The sequence below is a fragment of the Chironomus tepperi genome, unplaced genomic scaffold (assembly GCF_022539635.2).
Source record: "Chironomus tepperi strain 1889 unplaced genomic scaffold, CSIRO-AGI_Ctep_v1 contig_373, whole genome shotgun sequence".
NCBI classification, from domain to species: Eukaryota; Metazoa; Arthropoda; class Insecta; order Diptera; family Chironomidae; genus Chironomus; species Chironomus tepperi.
The window spans coordinates 348,097-363,371 of NW_027226495.1; the positions used below are offsets into that span (position 1 = coordinate 348,097).

Sequence of the window (15,275 nt, forward strand, 5' to 3'; positions counted from 1 at the left end):
ATTACAATTTATTTCATTCTTCTTACCTTTATCATTCTGATAATCCTAATTTTCCGACAAGTCATTTTTCTTGATGACAAAAAAGTGTCACAAAATGAGATGCGTACTGTAATTTATCATTCTTATGAATAAAATTTTCAAGAATAAGTAAACACAACCGAAAATCACACACACACACATGAAGGAATGGAATTTATTGTCTGTTTGTATCATGATTTCTTACCTCCATTGTTTCAACTTCACCCCCACCTTGGCATTTGCCAGTTTTTTTGCATATCTTTTTGACATTGCTGTTATCTTAGTGCTCATGTGGATGTATCTTGTGAAATGTTGTGCTTGTTCTTGTTTAGTTACTCAGTTGCTTTCCAATTTTATATTTTTTGAAATGAAAGGTTGGATAAAAATTGGATGAGGAAACATGTAGCAGAGCTGCTATTCAGTTAGTGTAATCTTAAGATTCTATAAAGTGCAAATCCCGAGTAGCAAAATGTGGCAAGTTTCATTTTTTGCAATAATCAAATTTTGTAGATGAACCCAAAAAGCTAGAACTTACGGAAAATTTGGATATGTGAAATTAGCAGACGGAAGTCAGGGATAAGGCCTTACAGATCAATTGTGATCCATGGCATCCCTAGGATGTCGTCTGAAACTGGTCAAATGGTTGGCTAATTAATACCAATTTATAATACAAAATGCAGCATTGTCTCTTTCACCAGCTTCCTTCCATGAGTTCATTGGCGAGCCCGAGATCTTTTTCGTAATTATTGGTCGAAATCACGCAGCTATCAATGCATCTTCTCGCCTTGTCGGCAACACAGCAACGTCTTAGCGATAACATTGCGTGGCTTGGGATTATAACAAGATCTCTGGCTCAAATTCGAGAAATCTCTAGCTCAGAACCCTCAAAAAACCACATCTAGATAGCAAATGACCCTTTATTTCCTAATTCCAGATACCTCAGATCAAAAATCCGAGCTTAGGACCGGCGTAATCCTGGCATGGTGTCGAATTTAAACTGAGTCCGTTTCCATACAAAGTCAATTGACCCCTAACAGGCACAAATTACGCTTTTATAATACACAAATACATCTATGATACCTAAATGCAATCTCTTTGCCTGTTAGTAGTCGCTTGTGCTATTCGGGAATGTCAGTTCTTCCAACTCTGTCTCAAAAAATGCCAACTTCTTCTATTATTTTCCTGTTTTTTGTCTTTCTATTTATTTTTGAGATTCTTATACACACAACTTGACATTTTCATAAATAGATTTGTCATACATTCTCAAGATGAAAATAAAATAAAGCAAAAAAACAGGAAAAAATAGGCTGTTCCGCGGAGCTTTTTCATAAGAAATTCTCTCTTGACTTTCTATTTATACAAGACTTTATAATAAATCATACGAAATGCTACATATGCTTGTTATGTGATGTGATTTTTGTTGCTTTTCACAAGCTTTTCAATGTTGTTGTTTTGGGAAGGATTTTAAAAATATTTAAAGTTTCTTTTACTTCCTTTTTAAATGAAATTTCACACTTTTTTTGTATTTTATCAGGAAATGAAGACATAAGAACATATGGAAACATTTTGAATGCAAATACTGCATTGACGAAACGATGAAATTGAAATTTTTATAAATATTTAGACGGAAATAAGAATTTGTTGCTTGAATTTAGACTAAAAGGCTGCTGTACTGAGCCGTTTTGTTGAATTTTCCAAAAAAAAAGCTCTGTTATATTAATTATTAAAGAGTCTTTTATAGTATTCTGAACTGGATAATGCAACTTGAATGATACAAGTCTGATTTAGTCTTGTTTACCTCTTGTCGAATAAGGGCTGCCAACTTCCAAAACTTTAAGTAGATTCTTTAAAGTACATATTTCGGCAAGGCTCGGTTGCCAGCGGTGTTGTTAGTGATAACTGTAAATTAACATGTAGTCGGCATGTTGTCGGTTTGAATCAAATCCGTCACCATGTCAGAATCATGCCAGCTTGGGATTGGATTTTAGATCAATTAACCGCTTTGTGCTATTTGGGCTACAAACTAGATTGATCAAAATGAACTTAAGATGTATGTCATTGTTGGTCTGTCAAAAATCATTCGAGATAATGTATCGAGTAGTACACTGAAATAGAGAAGACAATAAAAGACTGTAAAAGTCCTAAACATTATGTCCTGGTCCTAAAAATCTTCGAGATTTCGGAAAATCTTCCTGCAATGTGTCTTTTGGGTGTATCTGCTAACTTATGAACTTACAAGCACCTAGCAAGAAGTTCTTATCAATCGAATCCAATTCCACCCCAATCTGAATGTTCCTTCACATTAATCCTCGCTAAACAAAAATAAAAACCTGTTAAAAGCACCTCGAGAATTCTCAAGAAACACAACAGAAAGCTGAATAAAGCATCTAAAATGAAAAGTTATTTTTTGTTCCTTGCTGTACATCCTATAGCTTTAAATTTTCATTCTTCTATACTGTAAAAAAATCTGCAATTCATTTCCCCTCCACCACTATTTTATACTCCTTTGTTCCTATTCATATTAGACATTTTTATTGAACCGTTGTGAATGTGCAAAAATATAAAAAGCTTTAAAGGGAAGCTATCCCTATTGAATTGGGTGAGAAGTAACAAAACAGTGAAAATTTGAAGGCGAAAAATTGTAAATGCAAATGCAAAAGAATGGAAATTCATGATTGTAAATGCACGGATGAAAGAAGTAAAATTTATTCTGGAATTAAAGGAAGAGAATAGGAAGACAAAAGAGAACCTCTAGCGATGTAAACACGGAAAACACAGACGTTATAAACAAAGCTGAAGGAATGGGTTTGGAAGTGATAATGAGTGGATGGACTTGGCGCATTTTTGGGTGAGATGATGAGAATTGAAGGGATGTTCATCTTATGAGGATTGTGTATACTTAATGGGGATCATGTTTACTTTATGGGGAAATTTTGGTAAATTTATTTGTTCCTGGCATTTGATCCCGATCAATAAGATAATTTTTTATAATGATTCTGATCTATGGCTTCTCTTAGATGTCACCTGAATATGGCTTTACAGCAATCTTCCACATCCTAATTTCCAATGCAAAGTGCAAAACTAGCTTATTTTGCCGCCATGCTCTCTTGACATCTAGAACGTCAGGTTTGAGAACTTTAATTAGTGAAGCTTTTACAGGTCTTCATCCTAATGACTTGTCTAGCCCATCGAAGCCTAATTTTCAATAACAAAAAAGGGATGGTTTTAACCTAAAATAAAAAAATCTAGTTCTTCGAATATGAGGACTGAAAATATCTCCGAAGAACCCCTAATATACCAAATTTATAAATACATCGATTTTCCTCTTGATCTTTTGAAAATCACAAAGTCTGCAAATGGTACTCTACATACTGGGTACTGGCATCCTGTATTCAGTATGTAGTGTTCCAGGTTTCCGAGCCGTACAATTAAATGACCCGAATAGGCATCATGTATAGCATGACCTTCGTGTCTCTAGATAGATTCTTGGATGTAAAAAGGTGCTTTAAGCTGTAGTATGCACCGTAAGCTAAGTGGAACCGCATGCGGACCTACATGCTGACATCTGTTTGAGAGTTAACAAAAGATCCGAGATACTTAAGTTCTTGCACAATTTCGTTAAGATGACTGCCTAATTTCTGCTTTGTTTTGTCTGATGCAGCGACCATTAGGATCTTGGTCTTATCTTCAATCACCTTTAGTCCAATACGTTCAGCTTTACGTTTCAGCGTAAAATATGAAACGTTACAAATTTAGAAATGAACCCACTAAAATGGCTTACATCCCTGACTCTCCCATACTATCATCACATCAGCATGTATTTTACCATGAGCTAACATTTACTATCAGTAGAAAAGCTCCCTAAACCATTCTAACCAAGCAAAAAAAAAAATTGTGCACGATGAAGTAAGTTTTATGGGTTATGCAGCATAAAGGAAAGGAAATTTTATGCGATTTTCTAACCATATAATTTCTCATTTAGGAATATTTTATGAGCATTCTTTCGCTTCCTATCTGCTGCCTCATTTTCAGACTTTATCGTAAGTAAGTATCTACAATATATCCATTTCCATATCGGCTCATCCATTAATTCATTTGATGGTGTTTTTGTTGGTCAAAAACTTTCAGCCTTTACGTCTTCAAATCCTTCTTACTACTCATGGATATTTGGTACTGTATATACATTAAAATTTCTATAATAACTATTGTGGAATGGAATGAGAACGAGAAAGCAATTATACAGCTACTCCATTAACATAATTAATTTTCTCCTGATTTATTCACTCTCAATGGCTCTGTGAGTTAGTTCCATTACTATCACTACTACATTGAGTGTTATGGACATATCCATTCTGTTATTGCTATATTTCTGTATATTCACTTTTTAATCCATTAAATGATATGGACATTGTTGTGGATATTTTATATACAGTTGTACAAAAAATGGAACATCATTCATTCATTCATCCATCACTCATGGTCATTTTAGTTCTAATTTCATTTTACAATTTTTATGTGTTTGGATGGTTCTGGATGGTTTGTAAGCTTTTTTTTCAGTATTGGGTTTTGGAATGCTGTCAAGGGTGGAATAAGCGAGGATGCTTTTATGATCCAGATTGGGGTGTTGACAGGATTTTGGGATTCCATAGAGTCTGGAGGCCAGTAGAGACACAATAGAGTCCTGCCAACTCTATTTCAGCTGCGCCATACAGATTGAAAAAAGCTGAAAATCCGGCCCAGTCACTGCCTGGCACTGATTTGGGTCAGATTCGAATAAATCTGTCATCAAGGCTGAGTCAAGTCGACCTGAAGCCAGACTAAAGTCATCCAACGTTTATTGAATTTTGAAAGTGTACAGTGAGATCCGATCAGGTACAATTTAGTATTGCAAAATTTTAATATCGATTGTAAAAGGAGACAACTATACGCCCAGAAAACACACGTCGTAGAAATGATGGCAGGGTGAATCGACGTAGGTGCATGGACCGTCGAACATTCCGTCGGGCCCATGCATCTCTCCCGGGTGAATCCCAATTTCAGGTCAGAATCCTTCATCAAACAAAATTTCAAGTCATTTCTCAAAAAAAAAAAAAAAAAAAATTAAATAAAAAAATAGCAAAAAAAAATTGGATCTGCCGGGTATCGATCCCGGTACCTCTCACATGCTAAGCGAGCGCTCTACCATCTGAGCTACAAACCCGATTAGTTTTACATATTTGAAGTTCAAATCACGGCAAATTTAAAACAGTGATTGAAACTTTCTAATCATGCCGTACGTAGCTGACGTCAGAGATCAGAAGGTTGCTTACGATTATCAAAATTGCTTTATTTTTGGATTTTAAAATTAAACTTGTTGTTTAATAAAATTTTGAATGTTTATTAATAATCACACAGAAAAGAGAAAGATTGGCTGTAATTTAAGCTCCAAATATGTAAAACTAACCGGGTTTGTAGCTCAGATGGTAGAGCGCTCGCTTAGCATGTGAGAGGTACCGGGATCGATACCCGGCAGATCCAATTCTTTTTGCTATTACTTCCAATCTTTTTTTTGGTTTCACAATATTTAGGTACCGAAGTACAAAACAATTCCATCACTGAGCCACCTCTTACTTACTCCACTGGTCGTAGAGAACAATTGTGATCCATGATTTCCACAGGAGTTGCCTGAAGCTTGCTCTATCGGTGGCTTCCACTTGTCAATATCCGATACCATGCGCAACACTATCTCTATCGACAGCTTCCTTCCAATAGTACAGAGCCACCTCAACTCATTCAAAAGTCATGTCTTTGGTCATTACTATTACAGTACACGGACAGTCCGCACACAAATACCACAGCAGTCCACATCCATTCTGCTTCATTAAATGAGGTATCTAAATACGACTTTGTGGATTGTAATAAAGCTTATTGTAGGCTTAAGTAAGCTTAAATCCTGAAATTAAGCTGTCGATAGAGACTGCATTTGATATTGGTAATTGGCAGCCGGAAGCCAGCGATAGAGCCAGACTTAAACGTCATCTGAGGGAAGCCCATGGATCACAATTGACCTGAACAGCCACCGAAGTAAGTAGTCCTCATCCCCTGCATGTCAACTTCCACATTTTGATCTCATCTGAACAAAAAAAAAAGCAAATTTTTTCCAATTTCTGTGAAAGCTTTTACGAGCTGATTTGTTCAAGCGAAGCGAAAAAAAGTTCATAAAATAAATGAAAGAAAAAAAAGAAGTTACGATTTTTATGATGCAGCATGTGAGCATCATTCCTCAATATTTCTTTATATTATTTTAAGCATAAAAAAAAGATTTTTTTGTTGTTTGATGTGTTGTAAAATTTTTTAAAGCTTAATTTCCCGTGAATATGAGAGTAAGTGAGTGAGATGGAGATGTGCTGTTGTCTATGGCTGTTGGAGATGGAAGTCAACTAAAGTGCTGTTAAAAACCCACAGAAAAGAAAACATTGAATGATCCAAAACCTTTATACAGCCATTAATCCTTCATTATAAATCTAAAAATGTAAGTTAATAGGACAAGAATGTCACAAACATTAATGAGTGCCTTTTTCTCACTCTCCACAGTGTATACACAACTCCATCACATAGACGACCTTAAAAAATATCTTCCGGACATGGAAGTACAGCAAAAAAAAAATCTAATTAAATTTTCTCATAAATCCTTGATATTTTAACTTTGTAAATGAGGAAATAAGGATGAAGGGTAAAAAAAAAGGTAAAGCTAGAGATGATAAAAAGGTAATTATAAAAAAATGTTCTATCGGTTGTGCTAGTCGCAGTTCTGGACTTTGAAGACTTTGTACAAATGAGAATTAATATAGATTAATTGCACGGATTTAAAGTTTAATTTCTAATGTTAATATTTAGATATTTAATTTTGATTGCATGAACTAAGTTAATGAGAATTTGCACGAGGAAATAGCTCAAAGGGGGAAGTCATTGTTGGTCGCTGATGAGATGATTATTAATGAGAACATTCTCCAAGGATTGTTCACTTATTGGGTAAACCTTTTAAGGGGATGAGATTTTGTTACATCACACACGATAAGCTCAGAGAATTATCACTATATACACTGCTGGTGACTTAACCAGGTGCCATAATAAGTACATTAAAGGATAGAGTTGCCCGGACATCAGAATAGAGACAATTTCCGAAATCAAATTGTACAAAGAAAGCACATTAAGGTAAAGAAGATTGAACTAACAACGAACACTTACACAATAAACTCTTAGTATGAAATGGAGAAGGAGTGGTGGTGATTTTGTCAAAAATTCAGTTTTTCGCGTTACCTAATAAACGAACGTAGTCATGCGAACTAGAAGGAAGAAATTATTAAAGGAGGTGGTCATCATCAGTCCTTGATGAGCTGCTAATTAATGTGAGCATCCTCAACTAGATAAAAGTCAAAATAAAGTCATTAAACTTACCCTTGGTAAGAAGAATAGAAAGAAATTTTCATTAAAAAGTGGGTTAATTGTAACTTTGATCATCTCAGTCAGTTTTAAGTCCTTCAACACGTTGAGCTGACATTCTTTCATCACTGGTCTACGTGAAGTTGTTTTTGGAGTTCCTGGTCGCCGTTTGTCTTGTGGATTCCAACCAAGGACAGTAATGGCTGCAGTTAAAAAATAACTGGTATGGTCAGACGGTGTAGCAAACATGTAGTACTGTCCCAGCAATGACCTTTTCTCTGACATTCTTTTTTTAAAAGTGTATGCCCTATCCAGCCGTTCTTCCCCATCTGAATCTCTTTATTGATGTCTTGGTCTTGTTGACCTGCATGTAGTCGTCTTGCAGATCTCCATGTGGATGTCACTATGCTTTCTCGCTATCGGGATCGGGTTCGAGATTTCCCGGGAAATCCCGAAAGTTTCAATCCCGAGAAAGCATAGATATCACATGTCAATAATTTGAAACCCATATAGTAGCAGCTTCCATTAGATGTTAATAAAGGAGCTTTAGCAGAGCCTTCCTCATCTATGTCACTCGACCATTGACCCAATTTCCACATAAATCTATTCAAAATACCTTAACAAAGAACAAGCATCAATTCATTGTAAATGCATGTATTATGTTTGATTACAGTATGGAATAAAAAAAAAGTCACAACAGTTAAATTACACATAACAAGTCCATTGAAACTAGAAAGCAATTAATTTTTATAGAAGATTGAATTTCATGTAACTGACATAACAAAAAAACAAGCACAAAAACACAAAAAGAAATGAAAAAGCCATAAAAGACCCAATTCTTCCTTTCTTGTTTCCTATGAACATAAACAATCAATGCAACGCAAGTTGAGGTAAGGTAGCACAAGAAAAGATATTTCCTATATCACATACATAAAGAGGAATCGAGGAGGGTAGAAAAGAAAGAAAAAAGCTTTGACATGGAGGAAATTGTAAAGGAAATAAACGAAGCGAACGATAAAATAAGTGAATAGAAAAAAAAGGCATGGCACAAAAAGTGTCCGGACATGGAGGATGAAAGAGAATAAAGAAATAAGGAAAATGTAGAACTTGAATTGTATATAAAAATGTCAAGAGAAATTTCTTTGTTGTTTCACATTAGCTGACTACATGCCAGCTAGAGAAATTTTTCTTCTTTTTTTTCGGTTCCTTCTCACTCTGCTGACATTTTTTTTGCTTCTTATAAGTTTCAATTCCATTGTATCACACATCGATACGTTTACAAACGACATCATACCAAGCCGTACCCACATTAGATTTGTGGCCAAAAACTTACGGAATTCTATATGGAACGTAATGTGAACCACATGAAATTGACGACAACGATGAAAGAAAGGAAAGAACGGACGAACGGAGAGGAAATTTAATCTGAGGACGTTAAGTGTATTAGGAGTTGTTCCTTGTGGATGTTTTGTGTATTTTGGATTTTTGTAGGAGTTGTGAATGGTTTTGGGATGATTTTAGGGAAAGTGGTGCTGGATATTTTAGAATTTGATCATTAGTGATACATTACTTGTGCATTCCAGAGTTGGCAGGGCTCTTATGTGGAGGCATTCCAAAAAAAATGGATTCGCAGCCTGAACTACAATGGAGTCCGGTTTCCAGTAGATTCCACTTTTTTTTAGAGTTCGGACTTTATTAGAGACGACTGCATAGTCGTATCATATCAACTCTGATGCATTATTACGGTAGTTAGCAACAGATTCCAAAACATGATAAGGAAGTCCAAAAAATTCACATTTACATTTGGTATTGAAATTAGCAAGCTGTAACCAGCAAATGAGCCAGTTTCAAGCGGCAGCTGAGAGAGACCATGGATCATAATTGATCTGTACTGCCAGCGAAATCAGTAAGTAAGTAGCAAAAGAGCCAGCTGAAGGCGATACCTTCAGGGCAAGAGTAAGGCCTCTCTGGCTTAATGTTAAGGTCACAGACTGATCTCTCAATCATTGTATTGGCTGTTGTTGACATAACAGGGATTTGCTTCTTCTTTTAAATTGAGCAAAAACGTTCCTAGAGGTTGTTAAGAGTAACTCTAATTTGGGAAAGTACACTGCGGAAATTGGGTTAAATCCGGTTTCAGGACAAATTCATTCTGGAATCCAGAAGTGCGTCACTTAAAGCTTTGAAAACAGTAATTTAATACAATAGAAGACTCCAATTATTTATTAGAGAGAATCTGTTGAAGCATTTGATATTGGGAATTGGCAAAGGACAGCCATCGATAGAGCCAAATTTTGAGAGAGACCTTGGATCACAGATGATCTGTACGACCATCGAAATAAGTAATTGCTATGTCTATACTCCTAATTATTACCCTTATAACGGATGGTCTACAGATTATTAAGAACAGTCCCTCATATTAATGATCGACATCCTTAAACATCAAATACTGACAATTCAATACAAAATACAAATCAATTCTCCCATCAGGGTAGACAGTCGAACCACGAAGAAGAACAAACAAACAAAGAAAAATTTTCAAGATTTCCTCTGATTTCACATTTGACAATTTAATTTAGCTTCAAGAATGTCTTCTGTTTAAAGAGCTATTCTTTCTTCATTTTTCATGTCTCTGTCTCCCATCCAACAAGCTCCCAGCCTTTTTTGCCCTCCTTCCTAAATGCCAATAAGAGCATTTAAGATAAAAATTGTGTTTACGAAAAGGCTAATGATTACATCAGCAGAAAAAGAATATATATATCCAGTCGTTGTAAGTAGGAATGAGAATCGATCAACGATGTGTAAGTGGAGAGTTGTTTTTCAAATAAAAATATTTGCTGACAGCCAATAAAAAATATAAGAATGGGAAAACATGGTTGAAAATGTATTGAGTGGACGGAGACACAAAAAGGAAGAGAAGACAGAGAGAATAAGCGGATAGATAAGGAAAGATTAGTCGAAAGTGGTGAAGTGGAATTGAATGAAACTTTCTTAGAAGAACAAAAAGCAGTGTAAATTTGGGGACAAGTTTTGTGTTGATGAAAATTGGGTCAATGGATTCTTATCAAGGAAATTTTTTTTGTTGGGATTTACGCATCATAAAGTGTTATGTTGAGATATTAAGGATACATCCTGATATACTTTTGGGGTTGTTCATTTATTGTGTAACGCTATTAGACCCACTTGATGAAAATAAACCATTAGCTATTCAAACCAGTGAGATCCAGAGCTGCGCTAGGACATTTCGTGACCAGTGATTGTTTAAGCAGTTATGACTCGCAAAACCACCGCACCTGGTAGACCTACAGTTTACAATGGGATAACAACCACTCGTTTGAAGACGCTATTGTTAGCTTATTGTCTTTAGCCTACAAAGGAGGCTATGTGCAGCATTTCCACTGCATATTATTCAGAAAAGGACAAATGGAAAATTTTATCCTGGCCGGGTCTCGTAACTACGACTGCTTGGTCGGTATCACAATAATTAGGTACCGAAACATGAAACCATTCCGCAATTGAGTCACCTCGACTCACTACTTGATGAAAGAATGTCAGTTAAATGTGTGTACAAGCCATTTGTGCAAACTAGGTGACAGAGTCAGGTAGAATGCCTTTTGTTGTAACCTAAGTTCTACAAAGTATATATACGAACATGATTGCAGTATGTACGTAATAGTAAAGTAGTAAGTAGTCCCTGTAACAGAATGGGAGAGGGTGATGCTCGTGTTACTAAACAAGTAAACGACCCCCTTTGAGACGTTCATTTAAATTTCCCTTAAAGATAACAAATATCCAGCTTCACAAAAATATTAAATTTTATTTCATGCCCCAATTTTTATTACAAAGTTCTATCCAAATAGCATTTTGATTATAACTTGCAAGAATAAAAGCTAATGCAAATTACTTTTTTGGTGAAGCCATTTACTATGGCTATATTCAATTTTTTTTTTTCATTTAGCATGGAATATTTTGAATCCATTACCAAGACTGAACTGTATAAAAAGAATCTAAAACTCCTACTGTTAATTCTTTTTTGTGCAGCCACATAATCTTTTTATGTGATTAAAATCTTTGAATCGAAATAATTGAATTTCTGTTAAACCATAGAATTGGTTTGTGGAGATTCTGTATGTATATATTTGCAGATTTTATAGTTGCAGTTCTGCATTTTTCATGCAAATGACTGAGAGAGAAAATCCCGAGTGACATAAATGAAAGAGGTTCCGTCTGAACTCAGCTCCGTCAAAGTTTGGGCATAACTAAGTGACATATCATGACGATCACTCTTTGTCATATGAGCGACCAGGACGGGATCGGAACTGTTCCGGGATTTCCTAGTGCCGGTCCAGGTATCGAGAAAGCATAAAATTGACGCCATCAACACATTCTGTGGTAAACACTTACAACATCATCATCATGATGTATAGCTCGGGCTTGTCACTTTTATTAACACTGGCTCCCATTTGGTGTTAATAAAAGCAATTTTGACGAAGCATTGACGGAGTCGTGATGAAGTTTTTTTAATTTGTTTCAGTCAAGATACTAACGTTTTATAGCTTTATTAGTTCTTGTTCGCAATCAGCATATCTGAATTGTAATATTCATCATTTTTTTAAGCAGATATCTTTCAAGAAGATAATTAAACAATTTTTAAGGAGGAGATCTTATTAACGTCTATCAAAAGTAACAAAAAGAATATTTTTTGAGCAATGTATAGTTCTTTCTATAGCAATATATTTAGTGATGAACAGCTCGTACCACAAGGCACTAAAACTAAGGCTGGTGTCTGCCGATAAAACAAGCTTTGAACTTTAAATAAGAGAGGTCATGAATCACAGTTGATCAGCGTGGTCAGCTTAGTAAGTAATTGAGTAAGATGTTTGTCGTGACATAGCGAAGGTTGTCCACTACTGTAACCCTTACCAACAGTATGACGAGCTTACTAACTTACTTCTCTGACAGTACAGATCAATTGTAATCCGTAGCCTCCTTCAGATGACGTCAATCTCTCTCAGATGAGCAGAAAGCTGGCTCTATCGCTGGATATCGTCGGCTAATTTTCAATACCATGTTCATTACTGTCTCTGTCGACAGAACCCTTTCAAGAGCGCTTACTAATTTAAATTAAACATCAAAATCCTTTATATTCGTTCTAAATCAAATATCTGTACTACATCATAGCTTTATCCAACCTTTAACATTTAAGTTCAAGCGTTAAAAATTAAGAATGCTTCACTACGGAGCTTTAAAGGCTTCGCTAAACCTCTTTTTCTAATACTAAACGGAAAGAGTCTTCGTTTAGCACCAATATGAACGCCATTTGGCCCTCAAATTGAGACGGCTTCCATTTAGTACTAGTAAAAGAGGTTTAGCGAATCTTTAAAAGCTTAGTTTTCTTCATTTGTGTAGCTTTGGATGTAATATTTGATCTACGTAGTTCCTTAACCTTTCAAAAATATTTCAAAATATTTTCTAGCTTCCAACAAATTAAAATTCATGTTAAATTACATCTAAAACTAACTTACGTGACAAAATTTTGATGCTTTCCTAAAAAATGAATTCAAGCTTCAGACTGCTTAAAACTTTATCCGCATAAAAAGCCATTAAAAAGTTCACATACCTCCCAAAGTAAATAAAACATTTTTTTTTTGTAATTTTAAAATTTTCTGTAAAGCTTTAATCATGCCTTAATGTAAAAAAATTTTAGTCAAGGCAGACTCAGTAAAGTCATAAAAATTCCTTCTTTTTTTCCATCAAAAGCAGCTCAGCAGTCAACAATAAAAAAAGAGAGATTCGAATAAATAAAAAAAAAAATTGTAGGAAGCGCAAAACTTCAATTAAATATAATCGCTGTTTACAAGCTCAAAGTACAATAAAAAAATTTTTAATGATACCCTTACTTGCTGTGTACCAACAACAGCAACTTTTTTTAAGTACAACAGACTGTGTTAAAGAAGAGCATACAGAATTAAATTTCATAGAAGAATGGCAATGATCATGCAATTCAATTAACGTGAAATATAAAGGCACAAAAACAAAATCTTCTATACTTTTGTATGCTTAGCAAATATAAAAGAGCACGTGTCAGAAATTACATTGTTTTATTGGCTCCATCCACATTCAATCTATTTCAATGTTTTCTTCCTTTCCTTTCTTCATTCCTTCTTTTCATTTTATTTCTTTTCATTCCTGCCTAATTGTCGTTAATGTTTCATGAGAGTTCCCGCACTTTAAACGTACCATCGTGTGATGTGAAGGAAGGAAGTGAAATGTTAGTGAATTGTGTGAGAGAATGTTTGAGTTTGTTGTGGAATATGACGCAGTTTTGTGAGGCTGGAAATGAGGGGATTAGGCTGGGTTTTGAGGAATCTTACTTATTTCCTTAGCAAAGAGGTATGAGGGCCCATGTAGAGTTCATCGTGAGCTGGATCTGTCTTTAGATAAATAATGCTAGTTTCTAATTTCCAACACTTTTGCATCGTTGTTCACAAAGAAATCTCATTGAGTTCTTGGGATTTATGGGATCGGATTTATGGCTTGTCTAGGTGTTTTGGGGGTCAGCTCCGCCCCGTCCTTCTTTCGACAAAATTGTTCGATTTATTAGAGTTTTCAAGACAAAAATATCCAAATCCAGAAAAACACACGGCGTAAAATGGCAAAAAATCTCATCCCATGCCGGGTTGACTGTCATTTGAGGCTGGATTTCATCGAATTCCTAACAGACAATGAGCATACTCAACTAAATGAACATGCAATTGAAAATTATATTGAGAATCAATATAATGGAGTATACTCAATAAGACAAGAAGTCTGTTCGGGAATCTGGCTTGACTCCATGAACACCAAACGTTGTCTTGGTTGTGTATTTCCGACCATTTCTACGATGTGTACCTTCCGGGAATACCCTTATAAAAACGTGTCTGACTATGCACCTGATCAGGATATTCGCAAGCGGTAATGAGCTATAGAGCTGGCTACTTTAATGCGCTAGTTTTAGCTAGTGTTTAGCGCCATCTATGGATAGTCATGAATTACAAGCGATCTGTACGTCCAGTGAAATATGTACATAAGTAAGTAGTTCCTGATCAGATGTCTCATTTGTACTCAATTTTAATAAGCTTTACAAAGTTTTAAGCATTTTTAGACTAATTTATAAGCCTATCACAATATTTCGACCTACCATACAATTCCACAGATCCATCAGTCCGACACTTCAACCACTTACACTCCTCCTTCTCCCAAAAATCACCAAAAAACAAATCTAATCAAACAATCATGATAATCACGCTCTTCTTTCCTTTTTTGCGTTCTTATTTTCATTATATTTGCTTTTTACGTCAATTTCATTCCACTTCTTCCTTCATTTTAATTCAAATTTTTTTTTAATCTATAGAAATAAGAATTTAAGGCTATAATTCGAAATGGAAACATGCGTAAATTACGATTAATAGAAGCCAAACTTTTTTTTTTGATAGGAAATTCATTCAATGATATCAATGGCGATGAATCTTAATGTCAGTTGAATTCGCTAGGATGAATGAGAAAGGAACAAGGATGCGGAAATGAACTTTGGTACGCGAATGGTGTTGGAAATGATTTTGGTGATCAATTTGAGTAGGTTTAGCTGAGGGATGTGGATGATTTGAGGGCAATGGGATTGTTGGTTGCCAACTTTGTCATTCCTAGTCTGATTGTGAGGCTGCAACTCTTTGGATGATGTGGTTTGGACAGTCATTGACACTATCCTTTAACGTACATATCCAGGTTTATATGTAGGTCGATTACCAGCGGTATATTAAGTGGTATGAAGGGACAACACGAAAAGGCATGCAAAT

The 15,275-nt window shown here is 35.3% G+C and overlaps 2 non-coding genes across 2 annotated transcripts; one reads left to right on the top strand and one right to left on the bottom strand.

The window, feature by feature from the left end:
- Positions 1–5,145: 5,145 nt before the first annotated feature.
- TRNAA-AGC (transfer RNA alanine (anticodon AGC)) lies at positions 5,146–5,218 on the bottom strand. Its single transcript has one exon. It is a non-coding gene; the product is annotated as a tRNA-Ala (tRNA).
- Positions 5,219–5,462: 244 nt separating this feature from the next.
- TRNAA-AGC (transfer RNA alanine (anticodon AGC)) lies at positions 5,463–5,535 on the top strand. The gene has a single exon. It is a non-coding gene; the product is annotated as a tRNA-Ala (tRNA).
- The last annotated feature ends 9,740 nt before the right edge of the window (positions 5,536–15,275 follow it).